The following is a 26,942-nucleotide window of genomic DNA, read 5'->3' on the forward strand; positions in this document are numbered from 1 at the left end:
AGTCAGAGAAATGAAAGAAAAATATTAAATATTTTTCTTTGTCGCCATCATCATAAATTAAAATACAAACATACTCTTTGAAAACCAGCGCATTAACCTGAATATACATGTAAGAGAAAAACCGTGATACCTGCCTTTAGCCGAGGGATGCTGACATAAAACAAAAGCAGAGCAGCGTGGAGCCCTGTTGGTTTTCTGTGAGTGAATGTAATTAGTTTTACACCACATATGGAGGGCAGCCTGTGTGAAAGGAGCTTATTTATCCCAGAGTCTGCAGAGAATTCAAACATTAGAGGTTATCTGTGCAGCCGAGGGCAGTTTATACACTATGGACATTAATTTACTCACAACATTTGTTGGGCTCATTCTGTCAATCAAAAGATGTGAGGCAGCGTTAAATAAACTGCAACATGAAGAATAAAATGTTTATACAATAACTTCTGTGAGGACTCAAACCACAACCCTATTTTTTACAAAAATGCAACACTAAACTTTTGCAGACCTGCATTTGTTTTGTTCCTCTTTAACTTTGAAAATGCCCAAATTTGAAGGTGTATTCAAGGTTTGGGAATGTTATTAATGCATGTTCATTAATGCATGCATTGTCTTCAAGAATCATTCTGTTTACTTCTAAACCTGATGTGAAACACTTCTGACTTAAGGGATGATGAGCTATTATTATTATTATTTTACGATAACCTAGTTCCACTTGTCCCCCACACGTTCCTGTACCTCAGCTGTCTGAAAGTAAGTAACATGTTATATTTTCAGATGCATTAAACAATAAAAAAGATGCTTTTAACCGAAGAATGCTACATTAAAAAAACCCAAACTCTGTGGATTTCCACAGTAAATTTGCAAGGTGCGTTTTCAAACTTTTTGAGCACCACACTTTGGAGATAAAAATTTACTATTGTATGACATTTCTGTTTATGTTAATTCTGTTAATTTATTTCTGTTAATGTTCATCCCTCTGATGTTATCAATAAGAGGGATGAACTAAATTATAAGAAAATCTTATGTTTTGAAGATTCTCTAACACCCTGCACTCATTATTCTGAGAACAAAACAAAAAGAAAAAAAATCCCCCAATTTCAGAAACATTTAAAATTGTAAGATCACCTTTATGTCAATTACACAGATCAATAACGTATCAGGAATAATAAATATTCATTACACCGAACAAATCAGTTCGTGTGAAGATGAATTACCATCCTGTTCAAATTAAATACCTCAACATAACAAAATTACTCGACCGTCAGTAAGGAGATTTTTCTCCCAAATATTCAAACTGCGCAATTTGAGTAAAGTAATTTCAAGCACTTCCTAAACCTTGACTACACCTTCAAATTTGAGCATTTTCAATGACTTATCGAGGAACAAAACAAATGCAGGTCTGTGAAAATTTAGTGTTGCATTTTTTTAAAACATAGGGTTGTGGTTTGAGTCCAACATTTTGAACACGGCTCAGGTTTTGCTTTTCTTCTGTTTGAGGTTTTGTTTTGTGTGCCGTCGGCTCCTCCTTTAGTTTTGTCTTTTTGCATTCGTTAGTAAAGCAGCGTTGATCCCATCCTGGTCTGCAGAGGTTTCTCTGGACCACTGTGGTTTCACACAGACGACCTGCTGACGACTTAACGGCGAAGCTTCCAAGCTGTAAATGTCACCGATGACCGCGCTCACACCTGCTATTACAACGCATCTCAAGAGCTTAATTTAGAGCTTCCCCACTTGCGATCGAATTACCCTGGGAGGAAGGCGTGGAGGATAGTTGGTGACCTTTGCAGATGGACTCTATTGCCTGCGGCTGCATGAGACACGTACTCAAAGCTCGCCTGCAATCCGCATCACAACCAACCCACTTATATCAAGTCTCCACATTTCCCTTCAATTTCTAGTTCATTTATAGTCTACAGCTTCTTTTCATCCCAGTATGAGTCTCCTGCCTCCCACTCTGTGCCTCCCCAAAGGCATCCCTGGCTTATTTTTGCTTCTTAAATCATTCAAACCCTAAATGCTGCTCTCCCCCATCTTTCTTTTGTACTCCTCCTCTCAGCACTCCACAACAACAGCTGTGCAAAACCACTGCGAGGCACCAAGTACATCTGCAGGTGCAGGCCCTTGGAGCAACATCACCGTCCCACTCAGACTCTCACCGCAGCTCCTTGTTGCCTTTCATCTAGAGAGGCGACTGCATTAGCCTCTCAATCCTTCCAGAGCGTGAAGACTGCTTAATGATCCAAACGAGCAGCAGAGGATCTCTTCTGCTTCTCAACTTTTCCGCACTTCCAACGCTTGTTGACTTTTCTTCAATTATCTCCCATTTTTGCCCCGCCTTTGCTCCTCCTCGAAGCTCGTTACCCAGTTTCTCACGTCTCCTCGTTCATTTTTTCCTCTCTCTGTGCTCCCCACACCTGTCACCGCCTCATTTCTCCAATATCACAGTTCACCTTTTAACCTTCATTTTTATTCCCCTGAAATCATCTCTGTTAAAAATCTACTTTCAGTGCCTTGTCTATCTTCCACCCATCTGCTATGAGCGTTAACCAAACAGAACAACACACACACACACACACACGCTGGGAAATACTGGTGCACAGACACCTGCTGGCCACCCACACAATGCTGCAGTCGGCCTCATATCTAATGTAGTATTAAACATCAGTACAACCATTAGAGTCGGTGGCAACCAGATGTCTGTGACAGCAGAACAAGCTGTTTGGGGCTTTGGAGATAGGAGGAAGTGACAAACAAGCAAATAATCTGATGTACAAGCTGTTGGGAGCTGGATGGACGTCCAGCTCTTCTTAGAGGTCCGTCTAAGAAGAGAGGCGGACGCTAACGGGACGTCGCGTGTTTTCGCTCGCATATTAAGATGTTTGCATCGAAGGAATCCACACTTTAGGTTCTTATTTTGTCTCATCATAAGGAAAAACGTCAGTGTACAGTTTTGCTGATTCACCAGTGAAACATGACTAAAAATTATTCATGGAAAATTCACCTATTTGTGATTTATTTTTAAATATATTTGAAACAAACTGTGAAGCTGAAATACCTAAATTTAATGCTAAAACAGCCAATCCAGGAGCCCCATTTATTTAGTTTAGAGTAAATTGGCTGCAAGAAGGAGTGGATGTTATTTTCTACTGTAGTGCCAAAATGATTTTTACAGTGCATTAATGCAAATTAAGGCATATTTGGTGTGTAAACTATTAAAACAGGTAGTTGTAAGTGTTTTTAAAAGGTGTAGATGTCAATTGTTCACAATGAATGAAAGAATCCACAGCATAGTTCACAGTGTGGATGCTAGTTGCAGGCGTTGATTTAAAAAAAATAAAAAAGCAATTCTGCAAAGGTTGGGGTAAAATTTCTCTCCTGAGAAATCTAAAACCTGCTGCTTTCTAACAAAAATGCTTGATAGCAAATGTTACCAATTGATATTTTCTTTCTCCCTAAAAAAAATAAAGAAAAAAAGAAAAAACGTTTTTTTATTTATTCAGCACCTCTACTAATAGAGCAACTTAAAAACTGAAAAGAAATGTGTAGTCAGAGAAATGAAAGAAAAATATTTTATTTTTTCCACGTCATCTTTGCTGGATGGTAAAAACTTGATCTGAAACAAAATCACTAGGAGTCACCATGAAACAGTCCTGCATGACTGCTGCTCTCTTTTTACAAATTTTTCACAACAAAAATAGAGCACAACTGAAACATCAAGCTCTTACATATCTGGAAAAAAAAAGAAGTATTAAACCAAAACTACGCAGCCCACTAGAGAACATGGAGAAAATTTTCTTTTGTGTTCTCTACTGATCAGTTCATGCGGCATAATTGAACACTGAAAGTCTCTTATGATGGCCACCGTGCTGCTATAAGGTTTTAATAAAGTTTTTACATGTATGTTAATATCTCGTTTGCGAGACATTGAAGTTTTATATCTTTTCCTTTAAGATAAAAATTCACCACCAAGCTATGTGCAAAATGCAAAAGCAAAACAGGTCAAACATGAGCTTTCCGTCTCTTATTAGATTCTCTTATTAGATTCTCTTATTAGATAAACAAACTTTCTGTAAGATGGAAAGAAAGAAAAAACATATCCAAGCATTAAGCATTTCCGAGTTATTTTCACAGGGTAATAAAGTCATCTGTGTCTTTTTGTGTTTGTAGTCTGATTGGTTAATAAAAGGCCGTTTTCATGTGCAGTTTCATATCTACACAAACGTACAAACATGCAGTTAAACTGATTTTCAATCCGTTTTCTGCACCAAAGAGTTAAGAATATATAGACACGTTTTCACGGAGGCTCTTTAAATCTGTATATATTTGAAATTGACACCAGTTCTGTGACTGTACACAAAATGTGATTTTTCAAATTTACTGAGAGGTAATGCAAAAGAAAAATGTTTCCCCATAGGGGCCTCCGTACCCTTCAACCTCCCCACCTTTGCTTTCCAATTGATTTACATCTTAAGTTGAAAATTCAGCGCATCACTTTAACTTCAATTAATTTTTCTGTAAAATAATCATCAATGGCTTTTGCCCACCAGCAGACATATACATTAGTCAGTCCTTTTATGAAATGTTGCTTGTGGTGAACATTCATCCATTTTACATCCTGGACCTTCTTGCTGCAGCTGCAGCATATGGAGAGCCATTTCAGCCTAAATTAAATAGGGGAATAAATAAATGAGTAATTGGCATCTTTATTCCCATTTATGTTTATTCATTATTTATTTCCATATTTATTTAGTTTTGGCTGAAATGGCTCTCCATAGCAGCGTTATTAACTGCGCCGCTGTGATGTAAATATGACAACAATGAAACATTTCCAATCTAAACTGGATTCATCTTTTCTAACAGACACCAGCAGTGTACAGTTATTCTTAATCTAGATGCTAATCTCAAATTAGGACCATAAAACAAATTGTAGAAGATATTGATTGAATCCCGCTGGAGACAGCTGACGTTAAGACATGTTTGAGATAAAATCAGAGCAAATGCTTTCTATGTTTTTAAGAAGTTGAGTTACATTTAAAAACATTTAATTTTGCTCATCAGAAGCCTGACTCAGCCTGTGGCTCATCTGAACTCCTCTTTCCGCTGCTGCATCAGCCTAAAGTTCAAACCATCGTTCATCTCTGATCACCAAATGACTCTCCACCTCCTACGAAGTGACGATGCTGAACACCTTCCTGAGCGCTTCCCGTTCGATCCGCCACCCACGCGCCGTTCTGACAGGGCGATTCCTGTGCAGCAGCTCGGGTTCAAAGGTCACGCCTCCATCGCTCCACACCTCACTGAACTGTGCACTTAAAACTGTATCCAATTCATTACACAGTAAAATAGCCATTATTTCCATTAGTTTTTACTATAAAGCTTTGTAGTTAATTAAAATGCAATCAATTAAATTTGAATTGTTGAAGCATTTAAAAATCATACATTTAATACCTTTTCCTCAACTATATGTAATTCACTCTTATTTAAAATTGAATTAATAAAGTATTTTTTTTTTCTATATGCAGACAAGGTAAAAAAGAAAAACACCATTTTAAACTTCCGAGTTTGAAATTGTCTTAACATTTCTGGAGATTTTGGTTTGCAGTTTCTGCAAAACTTAATGTTTTCTAAATTTGCTGATTATTATTTTTTTACTTTAAGCAGGTAAAGACTAATGATTTTTCTTGGTTGTACTTTCTTTTCACCACATCTAACAACAAAGTTGGAGAGTTTCTGCTTAGTCCCACTTTCAGAATTATGCAACATGTTACTGAACATTACGTTTTGGAAAGGCCTGCATGTCGTATCCCTCGTTAAATCTGCTTCAAGTGATTATGATTAAAATCCAAAATACAGCAACAGCTGCAGATGCGAGCGGATTGCCCGTCTCTCTGATTTGTAATCAAGAACACTAATCAATCTCCTGCTTTACTTTTACAATCACGCCGCGGCCGAAGGGATGTCCAGCACGAAGCGCGACTCAAACTTTGTTCCAGAAGTTGGACGGGGAATAAAACACGAGCCTGTTTGTGCATTTTATTTGTCATTAGATATAGAAAGGGCAGCTCACTATGTGCAATCAGAACCGGCAGCCGCAGCATCGAGGACACGAGTCTCATCCGTCCTGAATCGATGCAAATGTTCTGCATGTAAACATTTCAATCAATATGATGTAATTTCGCTGAAACTCAGACTCCGGTCTTCATCCTGTTGTCTGTTCATCCCTCAGATTTCAACTCGGCTGAATGAGTAACACCAACATCTCGTCTTTAAATAGATGGACCTGACACTTTGGCCATCTGGAAACAACTTCCTCGTTTTATTCACCTCGAAACGAGTCTGATGAATTACAGCTGGCGAAGTGGCACCGCCGACACGACGACGAGAGATCTAACTGTAAATGTTTCATCTCCATTTGGGCGTCAGAAACAGCAAAAAACAAGACCTCTGTTTTGATTTTATTGATTAGTTTTGATTAGTTTCTGGTCCGCTTGATGAACTGTTCTCCGTTCTTTTTTTTTTTTAGCAGTTCGTCACAAACCGGATGGTAAAGTGTTGAATTACCTTCTCAAAGTCATAAACGTTTTAATAAAATAAATACAATCGGGCTACGTGGGTAGGGTTCTGAATTTTTGCTGAATTTTTTTTCTTTATATTAAATAAAAATTAATTATATTTAAAAAAAATTTTTTTTTATGTATTTCATGCTACTAATTAAATGTCAGGTTTCTGTCTTAAAGGTTTATGACCAAAGTTTCTGGAAGAACAAGAAGTCAATCAGTAATGCACTGATGATAATCAATACTTCCATTGTAATAATGGGATTTTACAGTTGTGGAGCAGTTAGAGTCTAAAGTATTGTCAGAAAATTGTTATGGGAGGAACAACTGTACGTTATTAACCTCATGAACCTCAGGAAAGAAGGGTTTTATTTTTGGGTAATCCCATGCTGGCTTTCTTTTCCCATTCTTCAGATTTCTGGAGTCAGACTTTTCTATCCAGCTGACAGATTCTCCCACATGAGCTGCGGATGTCTGCAGCTCCTCCAGAGTTAGCCTCATCTGATACAGGACTGAACAGATCTCTGTGAAATGCTCCAAGCTTGTGATGTTTTAAACTTTAAATCTGGTCTAAACCTTTAAATAACTTCTCCCTGTGCTCGTTCACCAGTTCTCTCTGACAAATCTCTGATGCCTCCACAGATTTCACCGATATGAATCTGCATGAAGAGGGGATTTCTGTGCACTTACACAAATTCTGCAACTGATTTTATTTCACATTATCAAGCTTAAACAAGTTTGCTTATGGGAAATGGTCACATTTTTAGCTCTAAGGTAAAGATAAAGAAAACAGGACACGAACAAGCAATATAAGAAAGACCCAGAAATGTTTGTTTGTGCATATTATATCTGATGTATTTATGCATTGGGAACTAAAGTAGCAGCATTGTTTATTCCCACTAAAAGAAAAACCCAACATTTTTCCCAGCCTTTTGTCATATTCCTATCTTTTTCTGTCTAGGGAACTTTCCTTCTACACAATGTACCAAACATAGCATCAGACTCTTCCTATGTAGGTCAATACTCTCCGCTCTCTCCTGCCTGTCTAAGCCATTCAAAGACACAACCTTTAGCTTAACTCCATCTCTGCCTGCTGCTTCTCTCCTCCATCTTCAAGCAATTCCCTTTCATTTTGAAATAATGCATACTCCATGTATATTCTGCACAGAGAAAAGCCATCAGCTAAAAATATGTACTTCATAGACTGCAAACAGAGGCTCCCATTGTTTCCTTTTTCATTTGAATGTTATTTGTGTCTCATTATGTGAAACCCCTGGACAGGCCGACCGACACGGCAACATGAACCTATTCTGACACAATTAGGAGGCTTCAGCTCTCAGAGCGGCAGAGCCACTAAAACACGAAGCTAATTTTCAACATGTTACATCTATTTAATGTCGTCTAATAAATGTTTCAGCTGGTAAATAAATACAGAAAACCCCCACGATGGCTGGCTGATGTAATTCAGCCCAGGCTAACAAACAATTCAAGGTGGTAACAATTACTATATACATATATTTAGTCTTTTCAACTTTGGGCATTTTTTCAGACATTGTATGGGAGGAATGAGAAATAAAAATAAATTGTTATTGTTGATATTAAGAGTAAAATGGGTTTATATCAACCGAGTCGATCAAAATCAGGAAAATTGTAATCTGAAATACTGATTCAAACATTAAACATTTTGTCAACAATCATTACTGTTCAGGACTGCTGCTGTTGATATAATTAAAAGTTCAACTAAAGCTCCTGTGAAAACAGGAGTCCCCAGACAATTTTTTAAAAGTCCTGCACATGTAAATATGCATAAAATTTGCCTCAATTCCTGTTTTCAGAAGATTATTTCAAGTAAAAACAAACAGGTCAAATTAAATACTTCAACAACCTCAAAATTCCACATTTCTTCTTTTTAAGCCAAAACATTCTAACTATTTTATAAGATATTTCCACACCGGCGAGGGAAGAATGATAAAAATCCAAATACCATATTTTTCGTACTATAAGCCGCTAGTTTTTCCCCACGCTTCGAACCATGCGGCTTTTAGCCCGGTGGGGTTTTTCTGTGGATTTTTCTTCAACCACCAGGGGGCGCTTTAGCAGGAAGTGAATAATTGGAAGTCACAATTGGAAATCAAAGAAGAAAGCACTAATTTTCATTTAGAACAAGCATATGCTAGCAGCATGGCTGTGGAGAAATGTTTTCAAACTCATACCCCCTCATCATGGAAACAACACGAAGTTCATAAGATGCAGCATTTAAGTTGAGGGCTATCGATCTGGAAGTACAGGAGGGAAATAGAGCCGCTGCCATCAACACGTTATGGTCATCAGGTTATGTGGATAACATTCAGAGATACTTTGGAGGATCATCAGGTGTGTGTTTTCACTGAACAGTGCCTTTAAGTTTCATATGACTGCATTGCCTTCTTTCAATCTGGTTGGGCGTTTTGGACCATCTACCAAGATGGATTAAAAAAAAAACAGCATTTGAGGACTGACTTCATCCCCCAGGTGTTTCAGTCAGGACTTTTCATTTGATCACAAGGCATAATCTGAAAACGACATCTGAAAAGGGATACAATGTTTATATAAGCTGGTTAAGAACATCTAGATATCTAAATAAATGATATGTTTGTACATAATGCTGCACCCACAAGTGCAGCTGTGCTAAGGAATCTCATGTACAGATGAGTGTGTAGATTATCTGTGTCATGCAATTGAAAAATTGCAATTTTAGTAAAGCCTGTTTTTAGGACAGTGAGATTTTCTTCAAGATTGTGGAATCATTGGCATCATTTATTTGACTCAGTGAACAATATGTGCTTATTTTTCTCTTTTTTTGCTTGTTTTATCCTTTTACTATGTACATTTTTTGTGTCTGGAATAAAGATATGATGATGATAGTAAGTAATTAAATGTCATGAAACTTTTATTCTGTTGGAGAAACTGCATTTTTAATTCACTTTTAGGATGAGGACAATGTTAGAACGGGACAAGCAACCTTTACAAACAAAAACAGCAAATAATGTCCTCAGTCTACCTAGAACAGTTTACGATTTGTTAAAACACCAATTCTTGATTTTTTTCAAAAAATATTGGTTAAACCTCATGTTTTCACGAACCCAATAGGATGAATTGTCTCTGCATTCTTCTGTGTAAAGGACAGGTTGCATTTTTGAATGTGGGAGCTGCAGGTGAGCAATCAGCCTCTTTGACTTACAAATGCACCAATCACACCCCTCAGGCATTTACAGGATCTTTTCAGTTTGTAACCTTAAAGTTGGAGCTAAAGATTACCATTAGACAGGAACACAATAAGGGAATTAAATTTAAAGGGATCAGTGAAAAGGTTTCTGCAGATTTCAAGCAGCTGTAATCAAGATCAGTCGCAATAGTCTATAATTTAAAGACAGGCAGAGTTGTATTTTTCTCAAATATGAATAAAGAAATGCATCTGCAGAAGACAGGCTTTTTATGTGCTGTAAATATGTCTGACTCTTGGCAGGACCTCAATACCCTTTTTTTGCCAAACTGTATGAAAAACTGCAATTTTCTCCTGCAGGGTATATTCCTTAGCTTTTATTTTGTAAAGCATGGAAGTATAAAAACATGGCAGCCTCACAGAAAAAGCCCACATCCAGAATAAGGCTATATTTATTGTCTTTACTATCCAGATCTTTCATCCCTCACCTTTTTCTCCTGCTCTTGTGTGCCACCCACCACATACAGAGTTCAAGTGTTTCATTGTCAAGCCAAGCCAAACTGGCAAAGACTTGAAGGTCTCAAAGGCATTAAAAATACATGACAGACAGAAAAACAGAGCCGAACCGAGGAAGAAGAAAGGAGAAGGTGTGAGGGGAGTCGGCTCAGCGTGAGGACGCCGGGCACAAACAGCGGAGGAGTTCAAACACAGAGATTTTAAAACAAGCAGGCAGGAGAGGTCATATCAAAATAGGTGCTGATTATTAAAATAGGACAACATGAAGTAAACAGGCCATAGCAGGTGCAACTTTAAACATATTTATCCAATTTAGAGGGGAGGAAAAGCTGGGATGCCTGGACACTTTCCATCCCGTTGATTAAATCGGCTCCCAGGAGGAAGCGGCGCTGCGAAATGGAGCAAAGTTCAAGTAGGCAACCCTTCAAATTTACGCTTCAGCGAAGAGTCATCTGGGGCTGCATGCTTCTTAGAAATAAAGCTAATTCTTTAGTTTTATCTGAGATAAGATCCACATTTAAAAGCAAACTGCACATTTTGTTGAGCAAAGCGAGAAGCGTGGATGTGAGGCGTGCAGGTGGGTGGCTGGTGACAGATGATGGGAATAAACTTATGTTCAGCCTACACATGGTAAAAACAAAGCAAGAAACACATGTGCAACTTGCCACAACTAAAAAGAGCCTCAGATTTGTAGAAGCTTAAACTTTTTCATTCAGTGAACACATTTTTGACATCCTAATTCATTAATTGGTTGGATTTGTAGGAGCACAGAGTGCATCCGCAGGATAAAAAGGTTTGTAGCGTTACTCAGGATGACATGTTGTGTTCTTAATTTAATCTCTGCAAACCGTTTTAATTATACAGTCTTTGGAAAAAAATAAAATAAAATCTGCTAATTTGAGAGCAATTTGCCTTACAGGGAGTTCATTAACACTGACAAATTAAAAAGCAGAACTGCTTCTTGTTTAGAGCCAAGGTGCGGTTCACACCGCCAGCAGTCAGAGTTTGCAGGTTTCTCGTCAAGTAAGTGACACTGTTATAATTCACACTCCGATAGTGTCATGACATGCAAGACAAGCAGGTGGTGTTTCTGTGGACTGTTTGGGAAGAAAATAAGTGAGTGAGAAGTAAAAAACTGACACTCAATTCTCACCCACAGTGAGCCACAAAAAAAAAAAAAAAAAACGTCCTGCTTTTGGCCGCAAAGCTTTTACTGGACAAGCAGATGTCAGTTTAATAAAACTGTTTTGTCTATAGTGCAAGAGAGACTTTATTGGGTTGTGTGATTTGCTCTGCACTCAGATTCTCCAAGATTAGCTTTTAGCTTAAACTAAACTGATTAACATTTCAAAAGCTCATGTAAAGCCTGACCTATGACCCCAAACTCCACAGGAGTCGAAAAGGGGCTTCATGGATGAAGGAAGAAGTTCAAACCATCTCTTCCATCAGACAGATCTCATCTATGACTCCAACATCTGTCTCTCCCTGACTTCAGACAGAAGTTTAAAGAGAAGCAGCAAAAGCAAATGAGACGGATTAGCAGTGTTTAACAATTGATGGTGTCACACAGGACATGTTACTGTGGAAAATAGTCTCTGCTACCTGGATATTGAACTGTTAGGTTGCCATGACGATCATAAGGCCTCTTCTGATTGGTTGCAACACTGACTGCTACAGGAGCTCCTTTCTGCCTGTAATCTGAAAACATTCAATTTTCTTTTAGAAATGAATCAAGTATTTTTTGAGTTAAAAACATTTCAACATTTCATACTGGTGATCTACGGTAGCAGTGAAGAGTCAAATTTAGAGAAAGAAATGGCAAGTTCATCTGCTTTGCATTATTTTGTAGCGCCTATTAAATATATAAAAATAACTGGGTGTGATTGCTTTGTCATATATTTCTAATCGATTTTAATTAATATATTTGTACCAATCTTCTCCTTTAGCATGTTTGCCAATGTTGTAGAGCGATTGTGTTGTTTTTTCTCACCTGGCTGCACGTAAAATGTTCCTACAGGGATCGTAATGAAGTGATACTGATGCTGTATAATTTGCCACCAGATGGTTAATAAGTGCCTCCCGATGTTCAGAGTGACAGTGGCCAATGCTGGTAATTTTATTAATCCTCCATTTTCACATTGGTAGAAAATATTCTGTTTGGGTTTGAGGACGAGGCCACGCCTCAAGTGGATGAATTTAAGGATCATGGAGTCATATTTAAACAGCTATTACATATTTCTACGTGCATATTACACTAAAAGTTGCAAACATTTTTAAATGACTGGGTTTTTTATGTTTTTATCTCCATCATTGTGTGTGTAAATGTGCAGCTGTGTATTATTTAGATTGTCATCTCTGACTTTGAATAAAACATCTTTAAATCCGTGTAAATCTGAACAGCTTCACACCTTCCGCAGCACGGCTGATATATTCCTCTGCATTCTGCTCATATCCACAGGCTCTGCTTTATCCCCCTAATCCTCTCTCACAGCTCTATCACCACGTCTCTTTTCTCACAGCGATCATGAAGTCTGTTTGCCTTTTGCCTCCATCTCACATCCGACTTGCCCTTTTCTAAATGTTCATCACACAAAGAGAAACCATTTTCAGCTTGAACCCTGCCTCACAGCTCTTAGCTCACGTTATACTTATTGTAAATATTTCTTTCAAATGTTTTTTTATACACACTATGATCTTGTGAACCTTCCTGTGAAAAGCGGCAACACATTTCAGTCATGATAAAGAAGCTGCTGAAGCACTGTGTGCGTTTGGACACTGCAATTTATACGCATGAAAAGTTTCCACGACAAATAAACTGGGATCCACCAAATGTGATCGTTTCTGGAGGAAATAAATGTTTTTATTGACACGAGGCTATAAAGTAAACAGTTTTTCAATCCTATGAACTCAGACCTGAACTTTCAGAGACATACAAAGACAAATACAAAGACAGTCTTCTATGACCCGAAGAACATTTCCAGGATTTAAAGACTAAAGTCTCAGCAAGATCCAAAGAAACTCATATATGCGTTAATCTTTGGTCACATCGATTACTGCAACAGCGTTATCCTGCAGTAATCAGCAGAAACCCAGTTCTAACGTCCTTACACCGAATCCCTGTAGACTTTAAAATACTGTTAGTTTATAAATAACTTTAGTATGACTATACATTAAAGTTCTGCTGTTTCTGTATCAAGCCGCTCAGATTTGCTTGATACCGCATCCCCAGAACCAAACATGGAGAAGCAGCATTCAGCTTCTATGTTCTTCTAATCTGGAAAAAAAAAAAAAACAGAAAAATGCAAAACACTTTAAATCAAGTTTCTTTAAATCAAGGGACTTGATTTAACACTATACAAGTGTTAAAAAAGCACTTGTATTGTGTTTTATTAAAAACATCTGAAACTGATATATTTGTGTTATTTTTAACGATGGTGTTCATTTAATGATGCGTATCATAACTGGTTACTGTATTTTAATCATGAAAAGCACTTAAAACTGCCTTGTTGCTGAAATGTGCTACACCAATAAACGTCACCGAATGTTAAAATTACAACCAAAAGTCACCCATTAAAACACGTTTCTTCCACGACCTCATCTATATTTTCATGACTTTTCTCACCATGTTTGCTTCCATCTTTGCTAAATTCGTAACCAGAAATCAAAACGAGAGGAGTCACCGGTAGCTGAGCATCTTTCCAGATCCATTTGTAAACAAATGTTCATGGTTTTCCACTCCAAAATGAATTTTCAGAGTCTAGTTTTGCTCATGACCCTTCTCCCCATCTCCTCGTCAGTCTCACACAGACGCGGCGTCTCAACGGAGCTGTGAATTAATGAGCTACATTTTTATCTGTGAAACTAATGAATTAGGCTGTGATGGATAATAGGAAACGGGATATGGGTAATGTGATGCACAAGTGTGTGTTTGTGAATGTTCAGACCTGGATGTAGGTGTGTGTTTCCAAGTGTGCGGTTGTCTATTATCCAACAAGGACAAAAAAGCTTTGATCAGCTCAGAAAGCCTTCATCTTCTGCGGCGCGACTCATTTCTCAGATCCAAACCAGCAAGTGAAACCGTGCACATCTGGAGCACATTTAGCCCGATTCATCTCTCATGCGTTTTGATTTTCATCTTCAGTTGTTCTGCTCCAAGCAACACAATGGATCTGCAGGAGCGAGAAGCCATTTCTTTCCCTTCATCTAAATGTTAAATATTTTATTCTTTAAAACTAAAATCTTGTCAAGAGAAACTGAAAATGATAGCAATAAGGCAACTATGAGGGTTTTGTGACCTTGCAGAAGCCACCAAGTCATTTAATTACAAGCTGCAGAAGATTAATGAATAAGATTTTTGTTTTACAAAACTATTTTCCAACGCTGAATTGTTTGAAACATCAAATGAATCCCCTTTCTTTTTAGAAGTTATGTTTGGTGCAAAAATGTTTAGCTATGTAGCAGAATGGAGAAAAACCATCATGACATTAGCCGAGTTCAACGTTTTAATGAGAATTTCATCACACCAGTGCTTTTCAACCCAGGTTTTGAAGCCCAGGGTTTCCCACAGGGTTTTATAAGCCTGGCGGGCCACCAGGCTTTACTTGTACTCAAACCAGGCTGAGCATTGCTTATTTATTTAAGTTTTTTTTTACGATTGCATTTTTAAGACTTCTTAGTTGGTGTTCGGGTATTAATCTTCCAATCTTCCAATAACACATAATCAAGTGATATTTTTAAATTTCCTGTCAGCTTTAAAAAAATTTAACTCAAAACCACGACGGGCCGCTGGATGAATGACTGTTGAGCGTCACAAGCACTGGGCGTAGCAAGTTTTCTGGGGGAAACCTTGGAGCCACATTTGTTTTAGTCGCATTTCTATTAATGTCTGATTACCAGGCTTTTATTGATCTGCAAGTATCTGAATCAGGTGTGCTGAAGTAGGGAAAATCCTAAAGCATGAGGGCCAGGTATGGGGGTAAAACTGGCATGTCAGTGTGACTATTTGATGGCATTTAGATTTAAAACTTGTCAGAAATGGCCACAAACTAGACAGAGCTTCTCTTAGCCACTTTGTTTTAAAAAAAAATCTACTGATCCATGCAGACCTGAGACAATTTTCATCCTTTTAATTGCCTTTTTTCTTCAAATGCCTGCTAATTTCAGTTTTTTTTTTCCTCTTGAAAGAACAAGAGTTGAGAAATCAAGACTTCTATAGATTCTTGCCAGAGAAAGGTCTCTGGAGAGCTGCTGTCTGGTGTTTAGACGGTTTTTCTAACAGCATATAAATCCACTCCAGGGATTAAAAGAACCAGGAGGAAATACACTGCACATAAAGGAAACATTAGAAAATGAAGATTATTTTAAAATGCAACTGGAAACCTGGGGAAACATCATTAAGTACTAATGAAGTAGAACTTCCTCTTTATCTTGGAGGGAGGTTGGATGGAAGAATCTGGTGAGATTTTTCTGGACGTTTCTGCAAAGGAAATTGTCTTGGAAAGCTTGTAGTAAAATTTAAAAAAAACCATAACTTTGGACGAGAAAAAGTAAGAAACCACTTACAAGAAGCCGCTATCCTTTTTTCAATTGAAGAGTGGACTGATTTGAGAAGACTTATTTTGAGAAAAAATGTGGAAAAATAAATCGCACTCCTGTACGACGGTTTTTTATATCTATCCTTTATTTTCAAGATGCAATTCTATGTTAAACTGGTTCAGTATTTGTGGGTTTTTTGCTTGTTTTCCTGTTTAAAGAGAATTGTAAACAGTGCAGTCAGTTCAAATATAACGTAACTTCGAAATAAAAAAAACGAAGCTTGGTGTACAGATAAAGTAAACCAAGTCAATCATTCGGCTTATAAAACCTGTTTTTGCAGCAATTGCAGCTCTTGAGGCCAGTCGCTTACCAGCTTTGCACATCTAGAAAATGAACGTTTTAATCCAAATCTTCCCATTGAATTCCTTGTACGTTTAGCGTTATTGTCTTGCAATAGGAGGAATCTCCACCCACCCTTTAACAGATTCTCTCTCCTCTTTTTGAGCTCAATCTTCCCTGTTCCTGCCATCATGTTTGTTGAGCTATATAAATAGAAAGTCCACCAGAGGATATGCTCTCCGTTGTGAGAACTTACTTTTACTTTCAGTGCAAACTGAACTTGGAAAGAAATCTTTTCAGCTTTTTCCTTCAATTTCTTGGAACCAGTTGCAGAAACATGAATGTAAAGGTTCTCTAAATGTTTTTTCAAGGCACTTCTGACTTATTACAAGAAGGAATCTTAAAGTCCTTCTTAAATCAATTGAGGATCTTAATTCATTAATTTATGATGGTGTAAATTTCTTGTGAATGGTCTGTAGCCTGTATGCATCACTGCCAGTCTTGGACAGAAAATAAAGGTTAGTTAAATAAATAAATTTGCTTTGGCCCCATTTTGGTTTAAAATTGTGAGGAGAGCACCACTTTGGGTTGGTCTATCACTAAAAACCCACAAATAAATAGAAGTTTGCAGCTATAAAGTTTAATATTAATACTTTGGAAAAGCAGAACTGTGCTGTTATTGGCAATGACGTCGTCTGAAATCATTTGTGGATTGAAAGGTTATGCAAGCTGTCCTCATCTCCCTGTATTGCGTTAAATTATTCATCTATCCTGCTCTCTGTCTTCAGTAATGACATTAGCAGCCACGGCTGTGATGGGTGCTGCTTTGAAATTCTCAATGCTGCTTTTGGCTCGCAGTCTGAGCCAGCGTTTCCCAATTTTGAAGCGCGTTTCATATCAGCTGACTGGCCAAACTGCGTAAACAGTCTCCTGCCCCTGAGTCCAGACTCATTAAATCATAATACTCATGTTGTGTGGGGATTCAAGCTCAACACAGAGGCGCTCAGGCAGTCTGCAGGCCAGCTCTTTAAAACATGCAACAGCTCTTATGTAGCCCCCAGCTGGAGTAAATGTTCAGTCATGTCGAACGCAGACGGCTCTCAGAGCAGCTTTCGTCGATGGGATCCAAGGTAGGTTTAAGGTCTCCCCACGTGGGTATAAGTAGATTAAAAAGATAGAGGGCTGTTTATCATGTTTGGACTCCCATCGAGTCATTTATGTTTTATCAAGGCAGGTGGGTATTATGTATAAACAATTCAGACTTGAAGTATTTACTGTCGCTACGGAACAAGAGGCCAAAGCCTGACATTTTGATGCGTTCATGGACGACAGTATCAATTAGAGTACGTTCCTCTTGCTAATTAAGACATGAAAAATGTTCAGGATCATGCAGGAAATGTTATGGTTGAACAATTGACTTTTGTTCAGGCTAAGACCAAAAAGGTAAACTTTTTGGTTTACCTTTGGCATGATAAGTAAGCATGCTAGGATTTAAAATACCAAGACAAAATAAAGATATATATAATCAGTTCTGGATAAAAACGTCCACACCGAGATGAAAGTCAGTACATCTTTGCAACTTCCACAGGGTTTCATAGGGAGAGTGATAGCTAGCAGCAGGTCATTAAAGAATGTTGTTAAAATGTAAGGTCCATAAATAACACGAGCTTTAAGGATAAAACTGGATCATTAGCCACTGAGAATAATAGGAGACAAAGTGCAACTATACAAGCAAGCCTTTATGAACATCCGTAGTTTGTTTAACCTGAGAAGTATGTTTTTAAAATACAATGCAGAATTTGAAGCATCAAATGCATCTTACCAGGTACAGGTCAACCAGATATAGTTGGGTATAGAGAAATATGACACATACATTTTACACACTGTTCAGCTAATTGCTGTTGACTGAACTGACCTACATGTTTTTAAAAAGTTATATAAAAAGGTTTGGTACGTTCTTAAGTCCCCCACTGTTTTTGTTTGTAGGATATTTTATTTTTATGTTTTTACAATGTGAAGCATTTTGATCTGCCTTATTGCTGACCTGACAGCAGCTTAAATCCACAAATACCTGAGACCCGTACGAAGATACTTTAAATCTGCTTATTTTAATAGTACAAACACCAAATACGGCTCTGGAAAACCACTTTAAATTATACTTTTTTGCAGATATATGTTTGAGTAAAGTGAACATTGTTCTTTTATTATTTGAACTACTGATATGTCTCTGAAATTCCAAGCAAAAATCTGCAGAAATTTGCAGAAAATGATCAAAATAACCAAAAAAGATGCAGAGCTTGCAGATCTCAAATAGTGCAAAGAAAACAAGTTCATATTCATTTAGAAACAACAATACTAATGTTTGAACTCGGGAAGAGTTCAGAAATCAATATTTGATGGAACAACCAGGAGGTTTTCAATGGGGCTCAGTGCAGTCGGGCCTTATGTTTTCCAGAGCTGTATGGCGTAATATGCATGAATAGACACAGTGCAAACTCTAGCAAAAAACTGTAGTACACTTTTTTACCTTGACTGTATCCCACACACTGGAACTTTTGAATCATCTCCGAATGAAGAACATAACTCATTTTTCTATTGAGTTCTCTGCAAAGTCAGGTGAGGACTTGAACAATGAGAGAGACGGTGACTACACTCTCAGGAGATTTCATCTCGCCAGGATTAACGTTAGGCTTTTTTTTTCCTGGGATTTTTTCCAATATTTGATGCTATGTCGCTTTCCAGGGCTGGAGTATTTCTTCAATAAAGATAGAATCTCTTTAAAAGTAAACAACACAACATTTTTTTAAACAGCCTCATCATTTTCAAGACCCTAGTTTTTTTTTTTTTTACATCAATATATACTATAAATGTGCAAACCTGATTTATAACGAACAGCAGGGTTTTAATTAAGTTAGAAGCCAAACTGAGGCAATCAAAATTCAATATCCTAAGGCTTTTAATTGTTAAAATCTATTAATATTCCTCTTTCACCAGAACCTAAAATAGGTTAATCAATTTGGACACCACAGGGCTCAGACTGATTAAAACACATTACAGCTAATATTTAGGACACCAGCATAAACGGGCCCCGATTTTACCATCGCCCCTCGTTTAACCTGACCTGCATTACTATCAGAGGAGGGCAGAGTACCAACAATTTACTCAAATGTATTTCAACATACGTTTACTTGAGTAAAAGTAAAATGTAACCGTCCACGAGTAAGAAAATATTTGGTAAAAAAAGAAAATCTACTCAAGTACTGAGTAACTTATTTAATATTTAAAATGACAATCAAAATCTAAAGCCAAGTGGAAATTTGGTATTTTCAGACGAAAATGACAGTAATTCAAATAACAAGAAACAACAAAATTAGGCAAATAATTTTTTTGCCCCAAATCAATTTCTTTCAATAAAAAAAATTATAAATCTTTAACAAAATTGCAGGTGTGCGTCTGTGTCTGTTGATTTTTTTATTAAAACATCCAGAAATTTTACTCAAGAGTAGCGATATTTCAACATATTTTTACTCAAGCAAAAGTAAAAAGACATTACTTGAGTAAAAAAAGTATTTGGTAGAAAGTCTACTAAAGTACTAGGTAACCGATCAAATTATCAGTCATTTAATATTTGAAATTACTCAAAATATAAAGTTCAGTGGAATATTTGGTATTTTAAAATGACTAATTCAAATAAATAAAATCAGGCTAATGAAAATTTTCCAAATCAGTTTCTTTCAATAAAAAACTTGTGAAACTTTAGAAAAGAACTGCAGGTGTGTTTTGGTTAAAACACGTTTTTCATTCAGTGGGAAGGTCCACTTCCTTCCCCAAACTTCTGAGTAACCTCTCTGAACCCTGCACTGTTCCCTTACACTTTAACAGTGAAAAAGGAGAAAATAGTGGAGCGTTTTCAGCCACCCTTAGTCGTCAAACCTCTACTCTAGTTTAACGTTAATGACCATAATCTTTGGCAAAGTTAATGATCATCCTCAAACGCTGCAGTTTTGCCAAAAGGTGCAAATTCACGTCCCAATTTTCAGGCCTTTTCCATCACGCGCTAATGGCCCCACTTTGCCTTCCTCTGCAAAAATCACTCAGCTGTCCTCGTTTCCCTCTTTACGTTCTCACTACGGCTACTTTTCCTCCCATCTCTCACAGTTTCCAGCCACTCTCCCCTCTCCTCGTCCATTTGATATCCCAGGACACCGGCATGACTCTGCAAATAACCGAGTTGATGGAGGCAGTTCTGCTTGTTTGTGCCATTTTCCGCCTTCTCTCTGCTTATACTCCCAACGTCTCCAGCTTTTGTGTTGCTCCAGGACATTTTAAGGACCTTATTAGCTTCCTCTGTGCCTGCCCCCCTGATGGATCATTTTCTCCTGTTTCTTTTTATTACCCTCTTGTATGACTTGCCCTCATCCCAGTGGCGTCCTTGTGACATTTAGACACGATGTATCTGCCTTCCTTGACATCTCTATTCACTCCTGAGAGCTCTCTTTAGCTTCTCTGGTTCTTCCCTTTGAATCTTATGTATGTTTTTCAAAAGCTTTGCATCTACAAACATGCAGACAATTGCTCTGTTCTATTTCTGCAGAACTAGTTTCTTTTTCACTTTAAACTCTCAGTTGGGGTTGAATTTCTTGCTTCAAGGTCTCAGTCTATCTTTCATTTTCCTTTAACTTCTACTACAGTTCAAGAAAGAACTGTTTGAATGCAACGCTAATAAGTTAAATCAATGTTCTCGTTGATTAGACAGAATGCAGTGAGATTCACAAGAAGCAGCCTTGAACATGTAACAGGGTTTTATTTTAACATTATAGATGTGAAGTTTTGTCAAAATTTGTTAATTTAATCTTTGAATTTATTTTATTTAGTCAAGTTGTTTCTCCAGACATTTATTGGGGTTTTAAGTTCTGTTAGGCTGCTCCTGGCAGTTGGTGGTTACCGTGGTAACCAGTAACCGACAGCTCCTCCCCCTTTTTTCTGCTGCCATCAGCAACTGTGGCATTAGAATCAGCTGTTTTCTTTACAAATATTATATTTGAACATATTTTAGACAAATGTAATAATATACAGTGTTTCACGAGTAATTTAGCTATGTTTTGTATAAGTTTTTAACTGTTACAAGTGTTCATTTTAGCTATGTTTAATTTTACAAATGTTAACTGCTGATAACTGCAAATTGGGAGATATTGCTTTGTAGTTTGTTTATGGTTATATTTTATTTAATGCATAAGGGCAGCAAAATTTGTTATTGTGGCAGGACTTATTCCTGTACCTCAGTGGTTACGTTTCTCAATATCAAATTGACAGACAAATGGAAGAACATAGTGGTATACTAGATATGAATATTAATGCATGACTGCATTTGACCATTTTACCGAAACAGGAAAGTGATATTTTTAAACTATACACTCTAATGAGGCCTGAATTCACCCCTTCTAATTGTTTTTCTCCAATTAAGGAGGTAAAGTATTGTCAAATTGTAATAAAATGGTTTTGCTCTCAACAGGAAAGACTCAAGAGAACGTTCCTCAAAAAGTTTTAAATTTAAATAGTTTTCCATCCCAGTTGTGTTTTCTGCATATTCTAGCTCCAAACACCAAAAACGGCCATCTTTGCTTTCATTTTCATCTTCCGCTTGCTTTAAACTGATTGTTTGCCAAGGAGTCTCATCCATCCATCGCTCTTCCAGCCATTCTTGTTCGCCTCAGCTTTGCCAAATTGAACATCTTCATATCAATTGCCTCACTCCAATATCTGCGCTCTCTCCTTGAGGAAATATGCCACCATGCTGTTTACCCTTCAGAATCCATCCTCCCCACTTCAGCTCTTTGCCGCGCTCTTCGGCAGCGAGCAACCTCCATCCCGTCCCTCTGTTCCTCATAGTTCTCATCCTGTCCTCCGAGTCTCTGATGCTTTCATGCAAAATAAGCAGCGATTACAATCAATCCTCAGGCTCCAACTCAATTTTAGCCTCTTCCCGGCATTTTCCGACAAATTGAGTCGTCTGCTATTAATTTATTTCACGAAGCACGTTTTCATAGGAAATGTAATTGCAGGCTAGGAAGTGCGACCCGCCGTGAAAATAAGTTTGGGAGAAAAGGTCAGCTTAGTGCACAAAAAAATGAATTGAAAATGCTGGCGGCCTTCAGCTACTGAAACAATTGAGTGAAAAACTTGTAAAGAGGTTTCAGCAGAAAAACAATGCAGTAATTCAGTGCAGGTTAATGCATATGTTTTCAGATAGGAAATAGACATCTTGTGAATGGGTTTATTTTTACTGCGCTACAAAAGCACAAAATTGTACCTTTTTTGTCTAGCTTCTACGGAAGAGGATTAGAGCCAAAAAAAAAAAAAGACTGTTTCCAGTAGCCCTAATCCTCTTCCGTAAGTTTCTTGTTCAATTACGGTAGTACACCTATAAAAAAAAAGTCTAAACTTATAAGTATCTTTCCAGCAAGATATAGGAGCTTGTTTTAAGTCAATAAAATAATATATCCTTTTTTTTTTTCTTTTTTTTTTTTAAAGTACTGGTTCTACTGGATTTTTTTCTCATGTTGTAAGTGAAATAATCAGCTAGTGGAACCAGTATTTTTTTTAAATACTGGTTCCTGGCTTTGTTTTAAGCCAGGAATTACTGGCTTAAAACAAACTCATGTCTTGCTGAAGACTACTCGTAAGTTAGTTTTTTTTTATTTTAAGTGAAAAACATATTTGCACTAAAAACTAGACTAGTCTAACTCTGTAAGCTTTTGTGTTTTTACAGTGCATTTTTATCCATATTTTGTCAAAAACTCCAGTCTGTCCTTCTCTGCTCTTTGCTCCAGTCCAGACAATTTAGAAATGTCATGCCTGCAGTGCCTGAACAATGAACATAATATACAGCTCTGGAAAGAATTAAGAGACCACTTAAAATGATCAGTTTTTACAATTTTACTGTTTATAGGTTTATGTTCGAGTAAAAGGCACATTGTTCTTTTAGTCTCTAAACTACTAACATGCCTCCAAAATTCCAATAAAAAATTTAGTATTTGCAGAAAATGAGAAACGGTGAAAATAAAAAAGATGCAGCGCTTTCAGACCTCAAATGACGCAAAGAAAACAAGTTCACATAGTTTTAACTCAGGAAGAGTTCAGAAATCAGTATTTGGTAAAATAACCACTGAACCCCAGTTCACTGCACTGGGGTTCAGTGCAGTGAACTCTTCATTTTGCATAGATGCCAACCTGTGTGGTTTGTTCCCCTAAAAACACGACGAGAACAAGATATTCACACAAGCTAACACAGTCACAGAGCTGCAGACATGCATGCACAGACAAGCCTTTGGCTGGTGAATTAGACACACACACACACACACACCCACGCCCACACGTGAGCGCGCGTGCATCATTAACACACAGGCTTCGAGTGCCACAGCATCGACTTGCCATGTCTGGGGATACAGGATGATTAATCACACACTGTGCAGATGGCCACACTGGGGAGAGGGAAGAGAGGAGGAGGAGAAGAGCTGCCCTTTCTGCTCAGAAACCATCGAGTTCTTTCTCTCCGTTCCTTTATTTCGCCGGCCTCTCTTCTGGTCTCTGCTGACCCACACTCTGCCGCTCCTCTGTAGAGTGCTAGATTTATGAGTGGCTTTCAGAGAAACTGTGTTCTGGCGAGGCCCGGACACGAACCGCCATAATGGCATTCAGTCTGTGTCTAGCACTTTATGAAAGGCTTAATAATAACACCAGGCACAGCGGGAATCAGGATCGGTCCAACTGCATCCGCCGCCACAAGCTACCGACGAGTAATTTAAATAATGTTTCCAAGCTCTTTTAGACAACCATGGTTTTAAAACAACAGATTTTCATTGGTTCACTTTATATTTAACTGGGAAACTAGCAATGATTTATTGGCCATTAAGCAGATCTACACATGAACCAGAACTGAAGTGGAAATACTTGGATACCTTGTATGAGAGATATTAGCATAGGAAAAACTGTACTCCACAACCTTAATGTAATCACTGCCAGGCTCAAGTCAATTTCATGCTGAACATAAAGTGTTGCTGTGCAAACATCAGCATGAATGGACCGTTTGGCTAATGATCCACTACGGACTGGTTCAAGCATTCTGACCAAACGGCTCCAATTAAACCAAAACTGCATTTTCATTCAGTTCATACCAGGACAGGGTTATAATCCGATAACGGAAGCACTATTTCAGAGTTGTGTAGTAACTGGTTACATTTAGTAAATTATATGTACTCGAGTAACGTTTTTGAAAAAAAAATACTTTAACAAGGCTTTTTACAAAACTGTACTTTTTACTTTTACTTTAGTAATTTTATTATGAAGTATTTCCACTCGAGTAAAATTTCTGGATTTTCTACCTATTGAAAGAAAACTATTATGTTTTAATGTTTTAACCAAGAAACATTAAAACACAGACACACCTGCAGTCTTTGTTAAAGTTTCATGAGTTTTATGTTGAAAGATGCTGACTTGGAAAAAGTTTCTTTTGCCTGGTTGTTATTGTTATTGTTGTTATTATTTTATCCTTAAAATACCAAAAATGTCTAATATAGTTTATATTTTGGTACATCTGATGGTGTCATTTTTAAATATTACATTATTGATAATTTGATCAGTTACCCAGTATTTTTTTTACCACATACTTTTTTACTCTTGAGTAATTTATTGGACGGCTACATTTTGCTTTTACCCGAGTAAAAATACGTTGAAATAGTGCTAGTTTCACTGGAGTACAATTTTTGGGTACTCTGCCCACCTCTATTTGCTACAGAGTGCAAATATTAAAAGACAGGATGCCAGAAAGTCTCTCAAAAGCACACAGTTATAGTGCAATATCCCACTTAACAACAGGAATTAAGTTTTATACACCAACATTTTGTTGCTCCTCCTTTAGCTTTGATTACAGCTACTATGTGGAGGTGTTTCTCTGAGCTTTTGCAATGTCACAATATTTATTTCCCCGCCTTGTTCCTATGCCTTGTCCTCTTACCCTGAGGCACCCATCACCCTGGAAGAGGGTGAACCTGCACTCACCGGGTCACATGACCTCCTTCCTGAACTCAAATCCCTTGAGTCCAGTTGTCCTATTAAACAGCCCTGAGATCAATTTGATGTCGTTAAAGTTTTAACTGATCATCGATCACGGTCAAAGGTTTTCTTTTCCACCATATTTCTTCCTGAAAGACGATGGTTTCCAGCTCTTATTAATCCTCTTAACAGTTCCTCAATCCAGTTTTAGTCGTTTCTGCATCTCTTCAAACATTTTTCCTGTTTGATGCCAATGATTTGACTGTTCTTAAACTGATCAACGTCTTTCTATTAACAGGATGTGTCCTTCAAAGTGGTTGTTTAATCAATGAGAAGCTAATCGCTGCATCAACTTGGTTACAACCAAGTTGATGCAGCGATTAGCTTCTCATTGATATAACTTGTTGCCAGATGAAAGATAAATCATAGTGCAAGAATTATTCAATGAGAGATTTGCACATATTTGCTTCATAAAATTAACTTTTCTGTGTAAATGTTTTTAAAGGTTTCTTATAATCTAAAAATTTATAGCGCACTTTACATGTAAATCTGAAAGTGCTACAAAAAGCCAAAGCTTAAACCATTAAAGCGTCGATTCTTCTAGGGTGCCTCCAGTGAGGCTTGTCGTTGTACAATATTTCCAAAAATAACTTCCAAAAAAAACACAAAAACCCCACTAAACATTTTCCATCTACTCGAACAAATCTATAAATGTATTTTAATGTCCTGACACGGCTCAGTTTGAGTGATTCTACTTTTATTTATAATTTGCTTCACCGCATAGTGAGCAGCTACTTTGTGATGCCTAACCAAACATCTACAGGTCTCTTATTTTTACACTTTACCAGCTTATATAAACTTCACTGATTTACTTGTGTTTTGAAATACTGTTTTCTTTGTGAGGTAAATAGAAAAATAGAAACTGGAAATCTGTGAGCCTGAAGTCGACCAAGAAATAAAATTCATCCAGATTTCTTCAACGTTTCCTCATTATCTAAATGAAAAATGGAAACTTCTCACAGCCGTGCAGATGGGTGTTAGGCTGTTTAAACTCGAGTTGAACCTGCAGCAGAGCTAATTGATTTTCAGCCGACTCCCTCCTGGTGTCAACAGGTGAAGTTCATTACTGCATTGACATTTAAAAAGCTTGATCAATGCTTTTGCTGGAGCCTGGAGGAACGAGACCAAACTTCCACATGAGTGGGAGCGATTTCACTGCAAAGGCACCAACAAAATTACACGGTTCCTCTCAGTAGGTGCATCGGAAAGTCAATTAAAAGAAAAGGGATGAGGGCTGAATGCACTCTGGATTATTTTGCCTGCCAAGAGTCGTTTCAAGAGAACATTTGTAAAGGAAAGATCAACTTTAAAACCAGGAGTCAAAGTGGCTGACATCGATATTTTATATATATAAAGGCTTTTACACAAACAAACGGCGGTATTCCCTACAGCTGAAACCATAAACAGGAAGGAAGGAAGGGAGGATAGACAGATGAGAATGACAAGATGGCAGGGAGGTAGGAAGGAAAAAAGAAAAGGAAATTATATGGAGAGAAAAGAACAAAGAATGGAACGAAGGAAAGAAAGGACAGAAGAAAGGGTGGATGGACATGAATGACATGAAGAGAAAGAAAAGGAAGGAGGAGGAAAGGATGGATGGATGGATGGATGGATGGATGGATGGATGGATGGATGGATGGATGGATGGATGGATGGATGGATGGATGGATGGATGGATGGATGGA

At 37.6% G+C, this 26,942-nt stretch overlaps 1 protein-coding gene and 1 long non-coding RNA gene across 4 annotated transcripts in view; both read right to left on the reverse strand.

Moving 5' to 3' along the window:
* pcxb (pyruvate carboxylase b) overlaps nt 1-26,942 on the reverse strand; it is a 391,361-nt gene that overhangs the window by 218,933 nt on the left and 145,486 nt on the right. The window lies entirely within an intron of this gene.
* On the reverse strand, nt 11,474-19,033 carry LOC103480728 (uncharacterized). 2 transcript variants are annotated; one of them, XR_536158.2, is made up of 3 exons: nt 18,674-19,033; nt 11,875-11,970; nt 11,474-11,761 (listed from the first exon to the last, which is right to left on the reverse strand). It is a non-coding gene; the product is annotated as an uncharacterized LOC103480728 (long non-coding RNA). The 2 variants fall into 2 exon arrangements; XR_536157.2 differs by lacking the exon at nt 18,674-19,033 and adding an exon at nt 12,681-12,844.

This window comes from Poecilia reticulata, linkage group LG18 (genome assembly GCF_000633615.1).
Source record: "Poecilia reticulata strain Guanapo linkage group LG18, Guppy_female_1.0+MT, whole genome shotgun sequence".
Classification (NCBI taxonomy): Eukaryota; Metazoa; Chordata; class Actinopteri; order Cyprinodontiformes; family Poeciliidae; genus Poecilia; species Poecilia reticulata.